This window comes from Rhinopithecus roxellana, chromosome 6 (genome assembly GCF_007565055.1).
Source record: "Rhinopithecus roxellana isolate Shanxi Qingling chromosome 6, ASM756505v1, whole genome shotgun sequence".
In the NCBI taxonomy this organism is placed as follows: domain Eukaryota; kingdom Metazoa; phylum Chordata; class Mammalia; order Primates; family Cercopithecidae; genus Rhinopithecus; species Rhinopithecus roxellana.
Genome location: NC_044554.1, coordinates 65,358,535 through 65,379,327, shown reverse-complemented (window position 1 = coordinate 65,379,327; position 20,793 = coordinate 65,358,535). Strand labels below are relative to the sequence as shown.

Here is a 20,793-nt window from a genome sequence, read left to right as displayed (position 1 = left end):
CAAATACTGCGATCTTGGAGGTGAGTATGTGTGTTAGGATTGGGAGATGTTTAAGAGCATTAACTAGCAAGATGGCCGAATAGGAACAGCTCCAGTCTTCAACTCCCAGCGCGAGCGACACAGAAGACTGGTGATTTCTGCATTTTCAACTGAGGTACTGGGGTCATCTCACTAGGGTGTGCCGGACAATCGGTGCTGGTCAGCTGCTGCAGCCTGACCAGCGAGAGCTGAAGCAGGGCGAGGCATCGCCTCACCTGGGAAGTGCAAGGGGGAAGGGAATCCCTTTTCCCAGCCAGGGGAACTGAGACACACAACACCTGGAAAATCGGGTAACTCCCACCCCAATACCGCGCTTTAAGCAAACGGGCACACGAGAAGAATATATCCTTCACCTGGCCGGGAGGGTCCCACGCCCACGGAGCCTCCCTCATTGCTAGCACAGCAGTCTGCGGCGATCTAACCGCAAGGCAGCAGCGAGGCTGGGGGAGGGGCGCCCGCCATTGCTGAGGCTTAAGTAGGTAAACAAAGCCGCTGGGAAGCTCGAACTGGGTGGAGCTCACAGCAGCTCAAGGAAACCTGCCTGTCTCTATAGACTCCACCTCTGGGGGCAGGGCTCAGCTAAAAAAACAACAGGGGAAGCAGCAGAGGCCTGAGCAGACGCGAACGACTCTGTCTGACAGCTTTGAAGAGAGCAGTGGATCTCCCAACACGGAGGTTGAGATCTGAGAACAGACAGACTGCCTGCTCAAGTGGATCACTGACCCCTGAGTAGCCTAACTGGGAGACATCCCCCACTAGGGGCAGTCTGACACCCCACACCTCACAGGGTGGAGTACACCCCTGAGAGGAAGCTTCCAAAGTAAGAATCAGACAGGTACACTCGCTGTTCAGCAATATTCTATCTTCTGCAACCTCTGCTGCTGATACCCAGGCAAACAGGGTCTGGAGTGGACATCAAGCAATCTCCAACAGACCTATAGCTGAGGGTCCTGACTGTCAGAAGGAAAACTATCAAACAAGAAGGACACCTATACCAAAACCCCATCAGTACGTCACCATCATCAAAGACCAGAGACAGATAAAACCACAAAGATGGGGAAAAAGCAGGGCAGAAAAGCTGGAAATTCAAAAAATAAGAGTGCATCTCCCCCTGCAAAGGAGCGCAGCCCATCACCAGCAACGGATCGAAGTTGGTCAGAGAATGACTTTGACGAGATGAGAGAAGAAGGCTTCAGTCCATCAAACTTCTCAGAGCTAAAGGAGGAATTACGTACCCAGCGCAAAGAAACTAAAAATCTTGAAAAAAGAGTGGAAGAATTGACAGCTAGACTAATTAATGCAGAGAAGGTCATAAACGAAATGACAGAGATGAAAACCATGACACGAGAAATACGTGACAAATGCACAAGCTTCAGTAACCGACTCGATCAACTGGAAGAAAGAGTATCAGCGATTGAGGATCAAATGAATGAAATGAAGCAAGAAGAGAAACCAAAAGAAAAAAGAAGAAAAAGAAATGAACAAAGCCTGCAAGAAGTATGGGATTATGTAAAAAGACCAAATCTGCGTCTGATTAGGGTGCCTGAAAGTGAGGGGGAAAATGGAACCAAGTTGGAAAACACTCTTCAGGATATCATCCAGGAGAACTTCCCCAACCTAGTAGGGCAGGCCAACATTCAAATTCAGGAAATACAGAGAACGCCACAAAGATACTCCTCCAGAAGAGCAACTCCAAGACACATAATTGCCAGATTCACCAAAGTTGAAATGAAGGAAAAAATCTTAAGGGCAGCCAGAGAGAAAGGTCGGGTTACCCACAAAGGGAAGCCCATCAGACTAACAGCAGATCTCTCAGCAGAAACTCTCCAAGCCAGAAGAGAGTGGGGGCCAATATTCAACGTTCTTAAAGAAAAGAATTTTAAACCCAGAATTTCATATCTAGCCAAACTAAGTTTCATAAGTGAAGGAGAAATAAAATCCTTTACAGATAAGCAAATGCTTAGAGATTTTGTCACCACCAGGCCTGCCTTACAAGAGACCCTGAAGGAAGCCCTAAACATGGAAAGGAACTACAGGTACCAGCCATTGCAAAAACATGCAAAAATGTAAAGACCATCGAGGCTAGGAAGAAACTGCATCAACTAACGAGCAAAATAACCAGTTAATATCATAATGGCAGGATCAAGTTCACACATAACAATATTAACCTTAAATGTAAATGGACTAAATGCTCCAATTAAAAGACACAGACTGGCAAACTGGATAAAGAGTCAAGACCCATCAGTCTGCTGTATTCAGGAGACCCATCTCACATGCAGAGACATACATAGGCTCAAAATAAAGGGATGGAGGAAGATCTACCAAGCAAATGGAGAACAAAAAAAAGCAGGGGTTGCAATCCTAGTCTCTGATAAAACAGACTTTAAACCATCAAAGATCAAAAGAGACAAAGAAGGCCATTACATAATGGTAAAGGGATCAATTCAACAGGAAGAGCTAACTCTCCTAAATATATATGCACCCAATACAGGAGCACCCAGATTCATAAAGCGAGTCCTTAGAGACTTACAAAGAGACTTAGACTCCCATACAATAATAATGGGAGACTTCAACACTCCGCTGTCAACATTAGACAGATCAACGAGACAGAAAGTTAACAAGGATATCCAGGAATTAAACTCATCTCTGCACCAAGCAGACCTAATAGACATCTATAGAACTCTCCCCCCCAAATCAACAGAATATACATTCTTCTCAGCACCACATCGCACTTATTCCAAAATTGACCACATAATTGGAAGTAAAGCACTCCTCAGCAAATGTACAAGAACAGAAATTATAACAAACTGTCTCTCAGACCACAGTGCAATCAAACTAGAACTCAGGACTAAGAAACTCAATCAAAACCGCTCAACTACATGGAAACTGAATAACCTGCTCCTGAATGACTACTGGGTACGTAATGAAATGAAGGCAGAAATAAAGATGTTCTTTGAAACCAATGAGAACAAAGATACAACATACCAGAATCTCTGGGACACATTTAAAGCAGTGTGTAGAGGGAAATTTATAGCACTAAATGCCCACAAGAGAAAGCAGGAAAGATCTAAAATTGACACTCTCACATCACAATTAAAAGAACTAGAGAGGCAAGAGCAAACACATTCAAAAGCTAGCAGAAGGCAAGAAATAACTAAGATCAGAGCAGAACTGAAGGAGATAGAGACACAAAAAACCCTCCAAAAAATCAATGAATCCAGGAGTTGGTTTTTTGAAAAGATCAACAAAATTGACAGACTGCTAGCAAGACTAATAAAGAAGAAAAGAGAGAGGAATCAAATAGATGCAATAAAAAATGATAAAGGGGATATCACCACCGACCCCACAGAAATACAAACTACCATCAGAGAATACTATAAACACCCCTACGCAAATCAACTAGAAAATCTAGAAGAAATGGATAATTTCCTGGACACTTACACTCTCCCAAGACTAAACCAGGAAGAAGTTGAATCCCTGAATAGACCAATAGCAGGCTCTGAAATTGAGGCAACAATTAATAGCCTACCCACCAAAAAAAGTCCAGGACCAGATGGATTCACAGCTGAATTCTACCAGAGGTACAAGGAGGAGCTGGTACCATTCCTTCTGAAACTATTCCAATCAATAGAAAAAGAGGGAATCCTCCCTAACTCATTTTATGAGGCCAACATCATCCTGATTCCAAAGCCTGGCAAAGACACAACAAAAAAAGAGAATTTTAGACCAGTATCCCTTATGAACATCGATGCAAAAATCCTCAATAAAATACTGGCAAACCAGATTCAGCAGCACATCAAAAAGCTTATCCACCATGATCAAGTGAGCTTCATCCCTGGGATGCAAGGCTGGTTCAACATTCGCAAATCAATAAACATAATCCAGCATATAAAGAGAACCAAAGTCAAGAACCACATGATTATCTCAATAGATGCAGAAAAGGCTTTTGACAAAATTCAACAGCCCTTCATGCTAAAAACGCTCAATAAATTCGGTATTGATGGAACGTACCTCAAAATAATAAGAGCTATTTATGACAAACCCACAGCTAATGTCATACTGAATGGGCAAAAACTGGAAAAATTCTCTTTGAAAACTGGTACAAGACAGGGATGCCTTCTCTCACCACTCCTATTCAACATAGTGTTGGAAGTTCTGGCTAGGGCAATCAGGCAAGAGAAAGAAATCAAGGGTATTAAGTTAGGAAAAGAAGAAGTCAAATTGTCCCTGTTTGCAGATGACATGATTGTATATTTAGAAAACCCCATCGTCTCAGCCCAAAATCTCCTTAAGCTGATAAGCAACCTCAGCAAAGTCTCAGGATACAAAATTAATGTGCAAAAATCACAAGCATTCTTATACACCAGTAACAGACAAGCAGAGAGCCAAATCATGAATGAACTTCCATTCACAATTGCTTCAAAGAGAATAAAATACCTAGGAATCCAACTTACAAGGGATGTAAAGGACCTCTTCAAGGAGAGCTACAAACCACTGCTCAGTGAAATCAAAGAGGACACAAACAAATGGAAGAACATACCATGCTCATGGATAGGAAGAATCAATATCGTGAAAATGGACATACTGCCCAAGGTTATTTATAGATTCAATGCCATCCCCATCAAGCTACCAATGAGTTTCTTCACAGAATTGGAAAAAACTGCTTTAAAGTTCATATGGAACCAAAACGAGCCTGCATTGCCAAGACAATCCTAAGTCAAAAGGACAAAGCTGGAGGCGTCACGCTACCTGACTTCAAACTCTACTACAAGGCTACAGTAACCAAAACAGCATGGTACTGGTACCAAAACAGAGCTATAGACCAATGGAACAGAACAGAGTCCTCAGAAATAATACCACACATCTACAGCCATCTGATCTTTGACAAACCTGAGAGAAACAAGAAATGGGGAAAGGATTCCCTATTTAATAAATGGTGCTGGGAAAATTGGCTAGCCATAAGTAGAAAGCTGAAACTGGATCCTTTCCTTACTCCTTATACGAAGATTAATTCAAGATGGATTAGAGACTTAAATGTTAGACCTAATACCATAAAAACCCTAGAAGAAAATCTAGGTAGTACCATTCAGGACATAGGCATGGGCAAGGACTTCATGTCTAAAACACCAAAAGCAACGGCAGCAAAAGCCAAAATTGACAAATGGGATCTAATTAAACTAAAGAGCTTCTGCACAGCAAAAGAAACTACCATCAGAGTGAACAGGCAACCTACAGAATGGGAGAAAATTTTTGCAGTCTACTCATCTGACAAAGGGCTAATATCCAGAATCTACAAAGAACTGAAACAAATCTACAAGAAAAAAACAAACAACCCCATCAAAAAGTGGGGAAAGGATATGAACAGACATTTCTCAAAAGAAGACATTCATACAGCCAACAGACACATGAAAAAATGCTCATCACTCGCCATCAGAGAAATGCAAATCAAAGCCACAATGAGATACCATCTCACACCAGTTAGAATGGCAATCATTAAAAAATCAGGAAACAACAGGTGTTGGAGAGGATGTGAAGAAATAGGAACACTTTTACACTGTTGGTGGGATTGTAAACTAGTTCAACCTTTATGGAAAACAGTATGGCAATTCCTCAAGGATCTAGAACTAGATGTACCATATGACCCAGCCATCCCACTACTGGGTATATACCCAAAGGATTATAAATTATTCTACTACAAAGACACATGCACACGTATGTTTATTGCAGCACTATTCACAATAGCAAAGACTTGGAATCAACCCAAATGTCCTTCTGTGACAGACTGGATTAAGAAAATGTGGCACATATACACCATGGAATACTATGCAGCCATAAAAAAGGATGAGTTTGCGTCCTTTGTAGGGACATGGATGCAGCTGGAAACCATCATTCTTAGCAAACTATCACAAGAAGAGAAAACCAAACAGCGCATGTTCTCACTCATAGGTGGGAACTGAACAATGAGATCACTTGGACTCGGGAAGGGGAACATCACACACTGGGGCCTATCATGGGGAGGGGGGCGGGGGGAGGGATTGCATTGAAGAGTTCTACATGATATAAATGATGAATTGATGGGTGCTGACGAGTTGATGGGTGCAGCACACCAACATGGCACAAATATACATATGTAACAAACCTGCACGTTATGCATATGTACCCTAGAACTTAAAGTATAATAAAATAAAATAAAATAAAATAAAATAAAATAAAATAAAATAAAATAAAAAGTTAAAAGAAAAAAAAAGAGCATTAACTTCATAAAGGGAGGTGGGCTGTTCTATCAGGTTTCCGTTGTTGGTTTTACATGGAGTCTTCTGAATTTCTAATATATCTGCTTACATATAAACTGGTATTCAGCAGACTGTTGCTTTAATGTGAGCATCTACTGTGTTCAAAATGTGGTTTATAAGCCATCACGCATTAGGTCAGTAGCAATGGGAACTATATTACACCATCCCTCTTCCTTCCCAGTGAAAAAGGGATCATTTAGTCATTGATTACAAAATCACCTTTTCTTTTTCTTTACATCAAGAAGCAACTAAACAATTCATTTATTCCTGTCACCACTTTTTCAGAAATTTCCCTCTGAAATGTTTATATTGCTTCTTGTGTCACTTAGTACCCTCTGCAGCTGTGGAAAGATCAGATCATTGAGTGAAGGGTGACCACAGAGTCTTTGTAGTGGTTTATTGTCTTTCAAAGCAAGGAACCAAAAATACCCCTTCCTTTCCAAAGAGAAGGAGAGAATTTCAAAGCCCTTAAACTTTTGCTGGACTTGTTTATTGCTTGTACTAGAACTATGAATCATTCAGTTAAAAAATATTCTAGTTTCCAGTTCTTAGGAAAAATGTCAACACTTTTTTTTTTAAATGTAGTTTTTGTTTTCACTTAGTTTTGAAAGTGGGGTCTCTCCTTTTTTTTTTTTTTTCTTTTCTTTTTTTTTTTTTTTGTAGCACAGTTAGGGGTGTTTACTTGGCAAGCAGAGCCCAGGCAGGGAGGCCGCAGGACCCCGACAGGCACCTCCAAGGAGGATTTTCATAGAAGCGAACACTCAGGGATCAAGGCGAATCCAAAGGGGCTGTGGAGAAGTTCCCTCGCTTCTGGCCATTAGCACAGCCAAGGCCCCACAACTCAAGGCTTTTATTGGGAAAGGGAAATTGACTGAAAAATGGCTTCCAATTTCCTCACTGCCTGAGACACTTGGACTTCCTCCACAAAGTTCAGGAAAGAAGTGCCCACCAAACTCGGCCCCCAGCAGGCTCAGGTGTAGAGGTCAAAGTCAATGCATTTGGAGTTGTAGAACTGACCACCAAGGGGGTCCATCTTCCAGCAATAAACACCATCAGGAAAGTAGCCTTCACTCATCCAGGTCTGCATCTGGGCGCTGGTGAAGGGCCCATGCAGCTCGGCATCCCCTTGGTTCACCCACTTATATTCCCACATCACATCCACCAGACCGTCTCACGGCAACTCTGCTTCTTCTTTCTGGGTAGGGGTTGGGGTCTCCAGTTCCCTCTCCACCACTTCCTCAGTGAACATGTCCAGGGAGCGTGGGGATATGGGATTGTGGGGTCCCTAGGGCCTAGCACTCTAAACCCTTCAGCCGCATGGCCAACTGTTCCCTCATTTCCTGGTGCCTGCCAAGGTTGCCCCAGGCCACCATCTGGTCAGCCAACTTGGAGAGCCGGTCCAGGTGCTGCGGGGGACTTGGTCACCTGGGCCCCTTGCTGCTCCCTTTGCTTCTTCTTGGGCCCCCAGACGCCTCAGTGCCCCAACCACTGTCTCTCTAGACAATAGGAGTTCCAAAAGTCCCTCCAAGAGGGCTTGGGTACTCACTGGGGTCTGGCCCAAGCTGTCTTCCTCTTCCATGTCTGAGGCCTGGCATGGGGTCTCTTTTCTAGAGCTTTTACCTGCAGAAGTTCTGTACTCTGTTTATACAGTGCAAATCTAAAGCAGCTGCCACAATCTGGACCTTAGCAACAGTGACATTGGGTTTGGTCCAGTTGCTAATGGACTCTGGGGAACAAAAACACCACTCTCCTGCTCCTGTGATGCCAGCTGGCTAGTATGTGGGCCATAAACCATAATGGACAGGTAGTGGGATTCCTCTTCCTGGACGTCTTTTTCCTTTCTGACCAATGTGAAATAAAACTTATTTTGACCCTCTATCCTAAAAAGCAACATGTGCTAAAACAAGTTTCTTCTGACAAATTTGTTCTTATCTAGAATGATTAGATTTGGTAGGAGAACATAGAGTTATACTTCCAATTAGCAGTGGTTTGGTGTTTCTCTGAGTAGAATGATAGTCTTCTAGAATCTAGACTATTATAGACTATTACTTCAGTTTCTTCCTCTGAACAAAATGTTGTTTATGTATACCTGCATTTACATAAACTACAGAGGATGTGAAAATGACTCTCTGGGGCTGCCTTTCTCCATTTTGGACCTTTCTAGACCTCGTTGGTTTGACTGGTTCTGCTTTCACTGTCAGAGCAGATCATTCCAGATGCTATTATGTAATTTTCTGTTTTGGGATATGTGTTTGCATGGGTGGGTGGTTTTGTTTTGTTGTTAAGTGATGTTTAATGTCAAGCCAATAATAAACTGGGTATGTAGGCTTGGTTTTGTCATAATGACCACAAGTTAGCTTATTTGTCCTTGTTTCCCAGAGAGGCAGAGAGCCACCCTTCCCCACCCCTACACGATGTCTACGTTTTGCAGGGGCTCTTGTCATCACAGCTGCCTAGGAAGTACAGCATGGCCAGTTGGCAGTTCTATTCTGCAGAGACAAAGAGGAGGAATCTTCTCTCTGGTTGCTACCGTGACTGATTGGTTGGCTTCCTGTGACCTAAATAGAACCAGTAGGAATGAGTTTGCTGTTCCTGAAATATACTAAAGTTTGCTCTATTCCCTTCCCAGAATTCTCAGGACCTTGTTCTTTGGGAAGGCCAGGTGATACGACACATTTATGATTCTGGGGCCTTAGGTTGTATTACATCATTCTTGGCCCTTGATTTCTTGAGGAGAGTAATATTAGCTGAAGTTTTCTGTCTGGGTAGTTTTTCACAGAACTTGATAGAATCACCTGGAGTACTTACAAAAAATGGTGACGCCCAAATTTAAAATCTAAGTACTGATGCATGGTGTTTTATCAGTGTAAATCTTCACCTCTAGAGGTTCTTGCTTTATTTGTCTGGGGTGGGGTCTGGCATTAGTGTTTTAAGTGGTGATTCTGGTGTGCACTCAATATTGTTAACCACTGAGAAGCGGAGTCTAAAGGAAACAGGAGGTGCCAAAACCAACAATCTTTTCTGCTCTCAGATTGGGTCTGCAGCATAGATACAGGTAATAGGAGGAATAAGAAAGACCTTACAGATGTTTATGTTCTCAGATCACTTTTACAGCTCTGTTAATTTCTTCAATATCAACTCTGTTTGGAAAATGTGCATGATGGCAGAGCAGTGGAGGGGCCAATGGTGAGATGGTTATTTCTAGCTCTGCCTCCAGGTTAAAGTGTGACCTTGCAAGTCAGTTAACCTCTTTTCCTAAGGCCCTTTGCTGGTCTTTTTTGAAAGTGGCATTAACAGTACTGTCAACATTATGCTTCCTTAATATGTGTCTTCTTGGTAATGTAAAATTCCTTCAAACCTCTTCTCAGGTTCTTGGTAGAGGGGATTTCACTGGTGGGAATGTTTATGGGTGAGACAAGCAGTAGCAATGAAGCCACAAGTTTCCTTTTGGCTGTAACATCTAGTTGTAGATTTTCCCTTTTGTAGCTCTTCCTTCCCAGGCTCTTGATTTTAGGTGAATAGATTTGCTTGGAAGTCTGGATTTACAAAAGTCTGCTTAAGGTGCTTGTTCTTCATTAATGTAATCATATTTTACCCAAATAGTTAATTCTTAGTAATCCCCACCAATTAACTCAGTGGCCTGATTGCCATTAGCACTGATGTGACCTTAGTTGAATTGCTTATCTGAGAGAGCAGTGGTGTAGTGAAATGGTGGTATAGTGAATTTGGACCTGTAAGGTTCCTTTTAACCCTATCTGTAACTGATGTTCAAATTCATCAATTTTATCTAGCCAGTGACTGTTTATTATTACTGTTGTTTTAAAACACCTTCCTAGAAGGAATCCTTAGGCAGTAAAAGGTGTTAATCTCTTTTGTTGTCTCTCTTATTGCTAGCTAACCAAAACTGTATCTCCAAGTAATAAATATTTGTGTATCTCCAAGTCATAAATATTTGGGGTGATAAAATAAATTCAAGTATAATCATTTTTCAGGCTCAGTGTCAGTTGATGGGTTTATAAAGACTGAAACCCAAAATTAAATATCCAAGAAGCCCTAGAGTTTATGGTGTTCTATTTTGAGGGATAGCCTATGTATATGAAATTAATAATGTGTATTTTGATGACCAAAGTATAATTATTTGGCAGCCTTTAATCCAAACTGATATGCGGGAGTAGATTTGCTGTTTTATGTTGATGTGCTTCTAGATATAACCCCGTTTATGACCCTAGCTGTTTTCTTTCACACCTTTCTAAAAGGGGCTTTTATTCAGCCAGTAAGCACAGGTATAACAAACTAGCCAGTGCCAATTGTTAAATATCTTGAATATCATCCATGTTTATAACATAATATTTTAAGAATTATATGACCTGGTCTTAGATAACCCTTCAAGGCTGCTTTTCAGGGAGAGATGTAAATCATTGTATCATGAGTTGGCAGAGAAGAGGGAGAATCAGGAATGAGTATTTCCGTTTTGGTTTGAATCCTTTGAATTGGAAATATTTTCTATACCTCACCTTGTACTGTTAAGATTTGTGTGTTGAGTGTGGCTGAGAATCATTGCTTGTGAAGGGATGCTCTTCACCTGCCTACCTGGTGTCATTCATTTGTTTTGTTTTTGTGTTTTGTTTTTTGAAACAGAGTCTCACTCTGTTGACTAGGCTGGAATGCAGTGGCGCTATCTTGGCTCACTGCAACCTCCGACTCCCAGGTTCAAGTGATTCTCCTATCTCAGCCTCCCGAATAGCTGGGATTACAGGTGCCCATCACCACACCTAGCTACTTTTTATTTTTTTTTAGTAGAGACAGAGTTTCGCTATGTTGGCCAGGCTGGTGATCCTGACCTTAGGTGATCCACCCGCCTCAGCCTGCCAAAGTGCTGGGATTACAGGCGTGAGCGACCGCTCCTGGCCTTATTTGTTTTTTAATCAGTGCACCATTCTATGCTATAACCTAAAACAGTAAGTAGAAGTCTGGAGGCTGTGATTTTCCCATCCGGGAGCTCAGGGGAAGAATGGAGTGTATAGGCAGAGCATGGCCATGCCCACTTGTGCCACGTTTTTTTCGCCGTGCTTCATCTTTAACACATTTGTTGAAGACTTTTTCACATTGATAGATTATGTCTAGCAATAAGACATTAGTATTCATTGTGGATTAGGAGGTAATCCCCACATTATTCCCCTCACCTTCTGCAGTTTAGCTTTGATTTCACTACCTAAGAGGTCTTTTTCTAGAAAGTACATGTTTTTTGTGTATGGCAGCTTCAAAAGCAGGAGCTGAAGAATGCATTCACTTTTCCTAGTCTGCTAAAGACAGGGACTGTGGAAATAGAATCAGACTGTCGTTATTCTAAAACTTTTCTAGATCAAATTTATTTCCCAAGCATGAAAAGTTAACAGCACCCTACCCCCCTAGAATATTTTGGGGGACAAAAGAAATTCTGACTTTATACCAGGAGTCTTGTCTCCCTCTTAATATGTCTCTAAGAGGTTTTTTGCCCTGGAATCCAGTGCCCTGTGATCTTAGGACAGTTCACCATTTGCAGCATAATTTGTAAGTTACCCATTCTCTCTTTCCCCTGTAATAACAAAATTGCTGTGATAGCCATCCAACCAGTTAAAAAAAATTCAGGTAATTCATTTCTAAATTGGAACTTGTTTCTTTTAAATCAGCCTTGTAATGTATTACAGACATCACTCTTGGCATTGGCTACAGAAGTGATTTAATGCTGGGTTTTTAATGACTCCTTCATTAATCCTGGTATTCTGGGATTTAACACTCACTGGCCTTTGACCACTGGAAATGATGGAAACTTTGGTTTCATGCATATTGGATAACACTGGGCTGTTGCTGAAGCCATGAATCTTGCCTCTGCAGTGGCATGTATAATTGAGAGTGTTGCGGATGGATGGGTGCTCTCCCAGGCTGTGCACTGCTGCTGAAGAGGTGAACGGGATATCTTTATCAGCTCAGGGTGACCTCTTCCCAGCACAGTTGCATTTGAAGCAAGAGTTTGCACTGACAGCTTCATCTCCTAGATCTCTGGACTTGTAAAGTCAGGCTTCACCTTTTCAACTATTTCCTAAAAGATGCTTTCTTTGAGAACATGTCCCTTGATGTCTGTATTTTGGTTTTTTTTTCTTCTGATAAAGTCATAGAATTTTTTAGTAGAAAGACATCGATAAGACTATCTAGTCCACCTTCCTCATTTTGCAAACAAGGCAGCTGAGTCCAGGAGGAATGACGTAACTAGGCCCATGCTAATAATAATGAAAATTAATAACAATGGTGACCGCCAACATATATAATGCTTACTGTGTGCCAGGCACTATCTAAATGTAGTAATTCATTTTTTCCCCACAAAATCTTCAGGAGGTAACACTGCACAGCAAGTCCAGTATCCCACACAGCTTCTTTCTGTACCTCCTGCTGCTCTTAAAAGCGGAGAAGACAGTATTGGTTGCATTCGTTACTCTTAATGGAAGCATTGTGAATGTTCCTTGGAAGCAAGGTGCCAGTTTATTTACTGTAGAGTCTTTTGGCCAGAGTGTTAATACCTTGAATAAATGCCATGTTCTTTCTTCCCTAAAAAAAAATACTGCTTAGTAAAGAGGAAGTCACCTTATCCTTAGAGTATACCATATATTCATATCTTCACAACATAACCTAGGACAGGGGCAGGCAAACTCTTCTCCAGTTTTTGGAGTTAAAGTTTTATGGGGACACCACACCCATTTGTTTGCACATCATCTATGGCTGCTTTACCTCTTCTCAGAGGCTGTCGTATTACAGTATGCTCCCTTAGTTACTTTGTTTTGAACATATGAATTAACCAGTGCTGTATGAAGGCCATATTGGCAGAATCGTAAAACAATAGCTAAGTTTTTTTTTTTTTTACACAAATATAGTAATTATTCCTGTGAGTGTGACCCCCTCATTACAAGCACCATGGAAAGTAACCTGTTAAAACTCACCTTAAAGAGCAGTGCTCTAAGGTATAAGTTGGCAAACTTTTCTTCAAAGGGCCAGATAGTAAATATTTTCAGCTTTGAGAGTCATATGGTCTCCCTTGCAGCTATTCAGCTCTGCCTTTGTAGTGGTAAAGCAGCCATAGATGATGTGCAAGCAAATGGGTGTGGTGTCCCCATAAAACTTTAACTCCAAAAACTGGAGAAGAGTTTGCCTGCCCCGTCCTAGGTTATGTTGTGAAGATATGAATATGTGGTATACTTATAAGACAAATGATAAAATTTCAAAGTGAGAGAAAAGTACCTCAAAAAGTGTCTCTATTGGTGGTGTATACTCCAGTGTTGAATACACCCATTCAGAGTGCAGCTTGAGGAAAACTCTTCGGAAATGTATACTTAATGATGTATAAATGTTATAAATAAGTACTTAATTGATTTGAATGGTTAGATATTTAGGATAAATAAGAAACTTCTCCCATTTTTCTAAGTCTTCCCCCACCCCTTACCCCAGGAAATTAGGTAGCTCTTTATATGCAAGCATATTTTCTTGGCATCTTTTTCTCTTGACCCCTATCAAAGGCTCAGTTAATGAGGAAACAGCATGTTTTGGAAGTTGTTTTCAATACAATCTGATGGCTTCTCACTTCCTTCCAGTTGAGCTGTCTCTACACTGGTCACTGGAGGTAGAACAGTTCACCACTTCTGTTTGGTGACACCAGCAACCATCCATCCACTTCTTGCCGATGGTGCTCTTCTCCTGGTTATTTGAATTTGTGAGCATGTCCTTGTTTTTCTGGGTGTCTGATTCTCGTGTTTTGTTCAATGCTACCTAAGTATTGCTATCTAGAACACTTCTGAATCTGTAAAACAGCAGTCTGTCTTGTTAGAATTTTATTACTTTGCTGCCAATTTAATTTTCTGATTTCTTTCTGTTGTCTTTCTCCCTTTTTTCATTCTCACCAGTTCAGTGCTGACTAATCCTTTTCTTTGTATACATTGTCAAAGTTTTTAATGTGATCTAATTGAAGGCAGTTCCCTGCACTATGGATTTTGCTGGTCTACTAGAGTCAGTTTTTCTTTATTTTCAGCGTGCCCCTTTTCAGATGCATCTGGAATAACAGCCACATTCCCACTCCTGAATAAAATGGGTTAGGAAAGCTTCTCATTGGCAAAGTACCTGGACTCTTTGGCAAGATTGGAGGTAAACTCCAGACCAGATCCATCACCAGGAGAATGGGAGGACCAATTTTTATAGGGTGGAGGTAGACCATATGAATGAGGATGTGAGTGAACTGGTGTTATAGAAGCACCATTTATGTAAGGGATTAGATAATCTGTCATTATGCTAATTCTGGGTAACAGATGGTGGAGAGTTCTGCATCTCAACAGCAGTATTCACCATGGGGGAAATTAGTTTGCACCTAGATCAGCAGTCAGGCAGGAATTCCATTGAGAGAGAAATACTATTGATGATTACATTAGTGTATCCCTCTGAGGGCATCTAAACATATGGTGGGTTCCTTCAAATTATCTGTAGTTGACATATGCTTGGCCATGGCCCTTACTAAGTTATAGGATCTCTGTCCTTCTATCTATAAAGAATTTGAGGTTAATTTAGGAAGATCAAGGTTGGAAGTAGGTTAGGAAATGTGGCTCAGAGCATTATTGCATCACACAGTTTTTCTTCAAAGAAAGATGCCATACAGATGTCAAAAACATTGTTTGTCCATCTTTGGAAATGAGCTCCAGAAATGAAATGAGAAGCAGGAACTGGATGTGTTCTTTCTAAGTGCCATACCTTATCTTTGGTACAAGATTAAACAAACAACAAAAAAAGATTTAATTAAGTCCTTTGGCTTCACATTCTCTAAGGGACTGTCTTGATTCTGTAATTTTTTTTTCTCCTTTGTGGTTTTGTTATTGTTTTGTTTTTGAGACAAGGTCTCGCCCTATCACTCAGGCTGGAGTGCAGTGACATGATCATGGTTCATGGCAGCCTTGACCTCCTGGATCCTCCTACTTCAGCTTCCTGGGTAGCATGCCATCATGCCCAGCTAATTTATTTATTTTTATTTATTTATTTTTTATAGAGACAGGGTATCGCTATGTTGCCCAGACTGTGGTATTTTATGTGGTATTTTGTTAAATCATAACTTTATCTACCCTTTGTGTGCTGATGATTATCAACGTTTCATTTCTCCTTATCTTTTCCCAATTTACCACATACCTGCTTTTCATATCCATTTGTATCTTACTCTCATTTCATAGCAAACATGCTTAACTCTAATGCTGATTAAAATGAAAGTTTCAAACTCCAGTGTGCCCAAGAATCACCTGTGTAGTTTATTAAAATACAACCTAGGCAGTGGGCTAGACCCAACTTTTTTAGTACTCACCAAATTAGACTCTTCTCCTGTCAAATGAGTCTATTCCTTTTCATATCGGCCAGACACACTGAGCTTGAAGAGAAGCCAAGAACCTAGACAACTCATTTTGAAGAGCTGACAGGTTGATTGGGCAACCATTAAAATGTATCACCACTTGTACAGGGAATATTCCAGATGTGCTTTAGTAGGCATAGTCATTCATATTTAATGAGTTACTAAGTTGGATTATGAGCTATGGTTCAAGAAGCATATAGCATTTTGGATTGGGAAACCTAAAAGCTAGGGGCTGCCCATCAATAATAGCTTTGATTCCCACCAGGAGCTGAAATAATTAAAGGCATTTTATCCTGCTTAGGTGTTCCTTGGGGTTTTGAGAGAAAGCAGTTTCATTAGGAAGATGGTGATTTCGTTATTTATATGTTAAAGAATTCTCTTATCAGTTCTTTCCTTCTACTCTTGCCATCCCTCCATTCCATGCACTCAATAAGGCAGATCCAAGCATTTTGTACCTGCAGGTTTTCCCCCTCTTCAAATCTTCCTGCATTATACTCCTGGATTAATTTTCCATAAATACTGTTTTAATGGTGTTATTTCACTACCATGGCTATTTTAGACTTTGACTGGTTTTGTCCACCAAGTCCCCCTGCTCAACTGTATCTCTTCCCATCACTCTCAGCAGTCTCACCTCTTACTTTATGGAGTAAATATAGGGTTATCGGGAAAATGCCTTTAACTTCTTGTTCTCTCAGCTTCCAGTTTGCCTTCTGTATTATGCTTGCTTTCTTACCTCCTGCCTCCCCATCTCTGTAGACAGTTTCACCTTCTTCTTTCCAAACTAATTGTTCTGCCTACATGCTCTGGATTCCAGTTCTTTTGTTCTCCTTGGGATTTTGTGATATTGGCTGTTCTCTTTTTAACCAATTTTATTTTTAATTGTCCTTCAATCTTCTATCCTATTATATCTACTTTTCTTCTTCTTGCCTTCTCTTCATAGCCAAGTTAATTAGAAGAATTAAAAGACATTTTAATTCTGTCCCATTTGCTATTAATTCCTTTACCTTCTAGCTTTGAACCTTCCCAGTCATTCACTAATACCTCCCTCAAGGACACTTCTTAGTCTTTACTTTTACTTGACCTCTCTGGAGTGTTTAATACTTATCTTTTAAAATCTTGTTTTCTTCCATCTTTTCAGTATACCACACTTTTGTGGATTTCCTTCTCTAAACTCTGATAACTTTTTCTCAATCTGCTTTGAGGGCTTCTTAAATATTTGTGCTTCCTAGGCTTCTGTCCTTGTCCCTCTTCTTACCACTATTCAGTCTCTGGGTGATCTCCTGGCGATGCTGCTGACTTCCCTATCCCTGTCTCTAGCAGGCTTCCCACCTATATTCAACTGTTGTTCCTTTACTCAAATGATCCTGTCTTTTGACGGTGTCACCATTTACATAGTCTTTTAGTCTAGAGGTCGTGGTGTCATCTTTATCTCCTCCTCACTCCCAGTACGTGATTACCTACTGGTATATCAGGTTCATCCTATCCTGTCTCTCCTCACTGCCTGGTTTATGCTGTCAGTGTAGAATAACTCAGCAGTTCTTTTTACTAGCCTATTTCTAGTCTTACTGCCCTCCAATCCATTTTCTACATTACTGCTTTAATTCTCTTTTTGAAACACACATCGGATTTTTAGAATCATTCCACAGCCTTACGAGTGGAGTATACGAAGCCATGGTCTGGCCCCTCCCTACGTTCTCCATGTTTATATTTACATTCCCCTGTTCTCATTTACCATTCCTTTAAAAAAAAAAAAGTTAAATGCATTATTATTAAACTTAGTATGCTCTCTAACCTGGAGAAAGCATCTGGTTAGCTCTTACTCATGCTTCAGAGCTTCATTTCTCAGGAAAGCTTTGCTGTAGGTACACTGTCTAAAATCTGAATTGTGCATCTTGTGTGTGTCTTCCCCCAGCACTTGGTGCTTACTTATATAATAAGACTCATAGTAGGCCAGTCACGGTGGCAAAGTACCTGTAATCCCAGCACTTTGAGAGACCAAGGTGGGTGAATCACTTGAGCCCCAGAGTTCAGGTCCAGTGTGGGCAACACGGTGAAACCCTTTTCTCTATTTAAAAAAAAAAAAAAAAAGATAAAAAAAAAAAGCCAGGTGTAGCAGCATGCGCCCATAGTCCCAGGTACTCAGGAGGCTGAAGTGGGAGGCTCACTTGAGCCCAGGAGGTGGAGGTTGCAGGGAACTGTGATTGCACCACTGCACTCCAGCCTGGGTAACAGAACCAGACCCTGCCAGCAACAACAAAAAAGACTCATAGCACATACAGCACTAGTTGACAAATATCTATTTTATTCCCAGTATGTAATATCTTTTCTGCCTCATAGAGGGTATTTGAGTTAAAAGCTCGTGTCCTTTCCATGGCTCCCCATGGGGTATGTCTTTATTTCTAGGCTTGGATAAGGTCTGAAACACAGATGATGCCTTGCGTGGCATCATTTAGATCTTTAGCTTTGTCTACCACCCTAGAGGTCCTTCAGGTCGTTAGTCTGCTTGGTATGATAGAACAGAAAATATGACTTAAAAGGTGAATGTCTTTCTCAAGTTTCATCTTACTAAAGCCAGACTTGGAATTTAAAATCTCATGTTTCCAAATGTAAGTGAAACTCAACCTCATTCACATGTAATCTCCAAATTGCACCTGTTTTCTTAGGCCACACGAACATTATATGGTTGTTTTATTTTTTAACTTTAGTTTGTGGGTTTTTTTTTTCCATCTCTAGTCAACAGATTATTTACTGAGTTGAGTACATGACGTTGCCAGGCTCCAGCTCTTTGCACTGGGGATAAATCAGTGAATATAATAGATCTATTTTGTGCGGCGCTTACATTCCAGTGGGGGCAATCAGATAAAGAAACAGTGAAGATATATAGGTGATGAAAAGTGCTATAGAGAAAAATAAAGCTATGAAAGAGTCGAGGGAGATATTTCAGGGCTAGGAGGGGGAAACTTTTTAGTAGGGAAGCCAGGGAAGAGTCAGGGAGGCCTCAGTGGCAAGGTGTCAGGAGCAAGGACCTGAAGGATGGAAAAAAGCAAACAGCAGAAGGCAAAGGCAATGCTAGAGACAGAGGTCTTATGGTCAAGTGTCCTGGATAGCAAAGAAGGCTTTAAGGTTGGAGCAGAGGGAGCAAAGGTAGGGGTGGTGGGAAATGGGGTTAGTGAAGAAGGGAATGGAGACAGCAGACTTATAGGCTGTACTTGGCCTTTGCTTTGAGTGAGACAGGAGCCATTACAGAGTTTGGAGTAGAGGGATGGTGACAAGTTTTGTCTACGTTGACCTTCAGAGATTTATTCTGGTTGAGAACTATTCTGATTATTCTAGGTGAGAATGGAGTTTAGAGTCATTAGTGCTTTTCTTCTCTCCTTTTAGTAAGTTAAAATCCCATTGACTTTTTTTTGGAAGTAATTATAGATTCACAGAAGTGGCAAGGGTAGTAGAGAGAGGTGTATCCCATGTACCTTTCACCCAGTTTCCACCAGTGGTTAGATCTCATATAATTATAGCACAATATCAAAACCAGGAAGTTGACATTGATATAGCGTCTTTGTATAGTTCTATGCCATTTTATCAACTGTCGATTCACATCCATCCCAATGAAGGTAGAAAATTATTCAGTAATCACAAAGGTCTCCCTAGTGCCACCCCTTCTACCCCTTTTCCTTCCCATCATCCCTCTGACAACTGTTTTCCATCTCTATAGTTTTGTCATTTCACATGAACATTACATAAATGGAATCATAATATGTGATTCTGTGAGATGGGCTTTTTAAATTTAGCATAATGCCCTTGAGATCTGTGTAAGTCACTCCTTACGTAGTTTGTTCTGGTTGACTTCTAATCTGTGTATTGAATGTAGGAGACAGGCTGTCATGGTGGAAGGATGCCTGTTTTATGACTTGAGACCTGAGTTCTAGCCCCTGCCCGTCACTAAATACTACTTACTATCCCTGGATCTCAGTTTAGCCACCTATAAAATGAAGAAGGAATTACAGTCAAGATTCTTTCAGTAATAATTTTTTGGTGAGAGGACTGTAGTAGTCACCAAGTCTATCTGCCTTTTTAATACTTACTGTGCAATAATCTCCTATGATCCTTAGTATATTGTCAAGCTCATACCACTCAAGAAACAGCTCATAATGGTTTTATTGACATGTTGCTGCTACTTATCTTTTTCTAGTATAAGCTTGATAGGCCAATATACTACTTAACAAGCTACAGCCATGCATTACTTAACAATTGAGATACCTTCTGAGAAATGTGTCCTTAGGCAGTTGTCATTGTTTGAACATCATGGAGTGTACTCACACGAACCCTGATGGTATAGCCATCTACTACACACAGACGCTGTATGGTATAGCCTGTTTTTCCTATACTAAAAACTGTACATCATGTTGCTATACTGAATACTATAGGCAGTTATATAACACAATGCATGTATTTGTATATGTAAACATCTAAACATAGAAAAGGTACAGTAAAATTAGAGTATAAAAGGTACTTACTGTGAATGGAGCTTGCAGGACTGGAAGTTGCTTTGGGTGAATCATTGATGAAATAGGAAAAGAATGTGAAGGCCTAGGACGTTACTGTACACTACTGTAGACTTTATAAACTATACACTTAGGCTACATTAAATTGATTTCAAAAAGTTTTCATTTTCAATAGTAAACCTTAGATTACTATAACTTTTATTTTATAATGCTTAATTTAAAAAAAAGGTTGACTCCTTTGTAATAACACTTAGCTTAAAACACAAACATCAGACAGCTACAAAAATATTTTTATATCATTATTCTGTAAACTTTTTTCTATTTTTAAAATTTATTTTACTTTTTAAAACTCCTTTGTTGAAAACTAAGACACAAACATACACATTAGACTAGACCTACACAGTCAGGATAATCCATATCACTGTCTTCTACCTCTGCATCTTGTCCCACTGGAAGGTTTTCAGGGGCAATAATGTAGATGGGGCTGTCATCTCCTATGATGACAATACCTTCTTCTGGATAACCCCTGAAGGACCTACCTGAGGCTGTTTTA

At 40.6% G+C, this 20,793-nt stretch overlaps 1 protein-coding gene and 1 pseudogene across 1 annotated transcript in view; one reads left to right on the top strand and one right to left on the bottom strand.

Moving 5' to 3' along the window:
- Nucleotides 1–20,793, top strand: part of SND1 (staphylococcal nuclease and tudor domain containing 1) — a 447,074-nt gene that overhangs the window by 208,054 nt on the left and 218,227 nt on the right. The window lies entirely within an intron of this gene.
- LOC115898314 lies at nt 7,303–11,477 on the bottom strand (annotated as a pseudogene).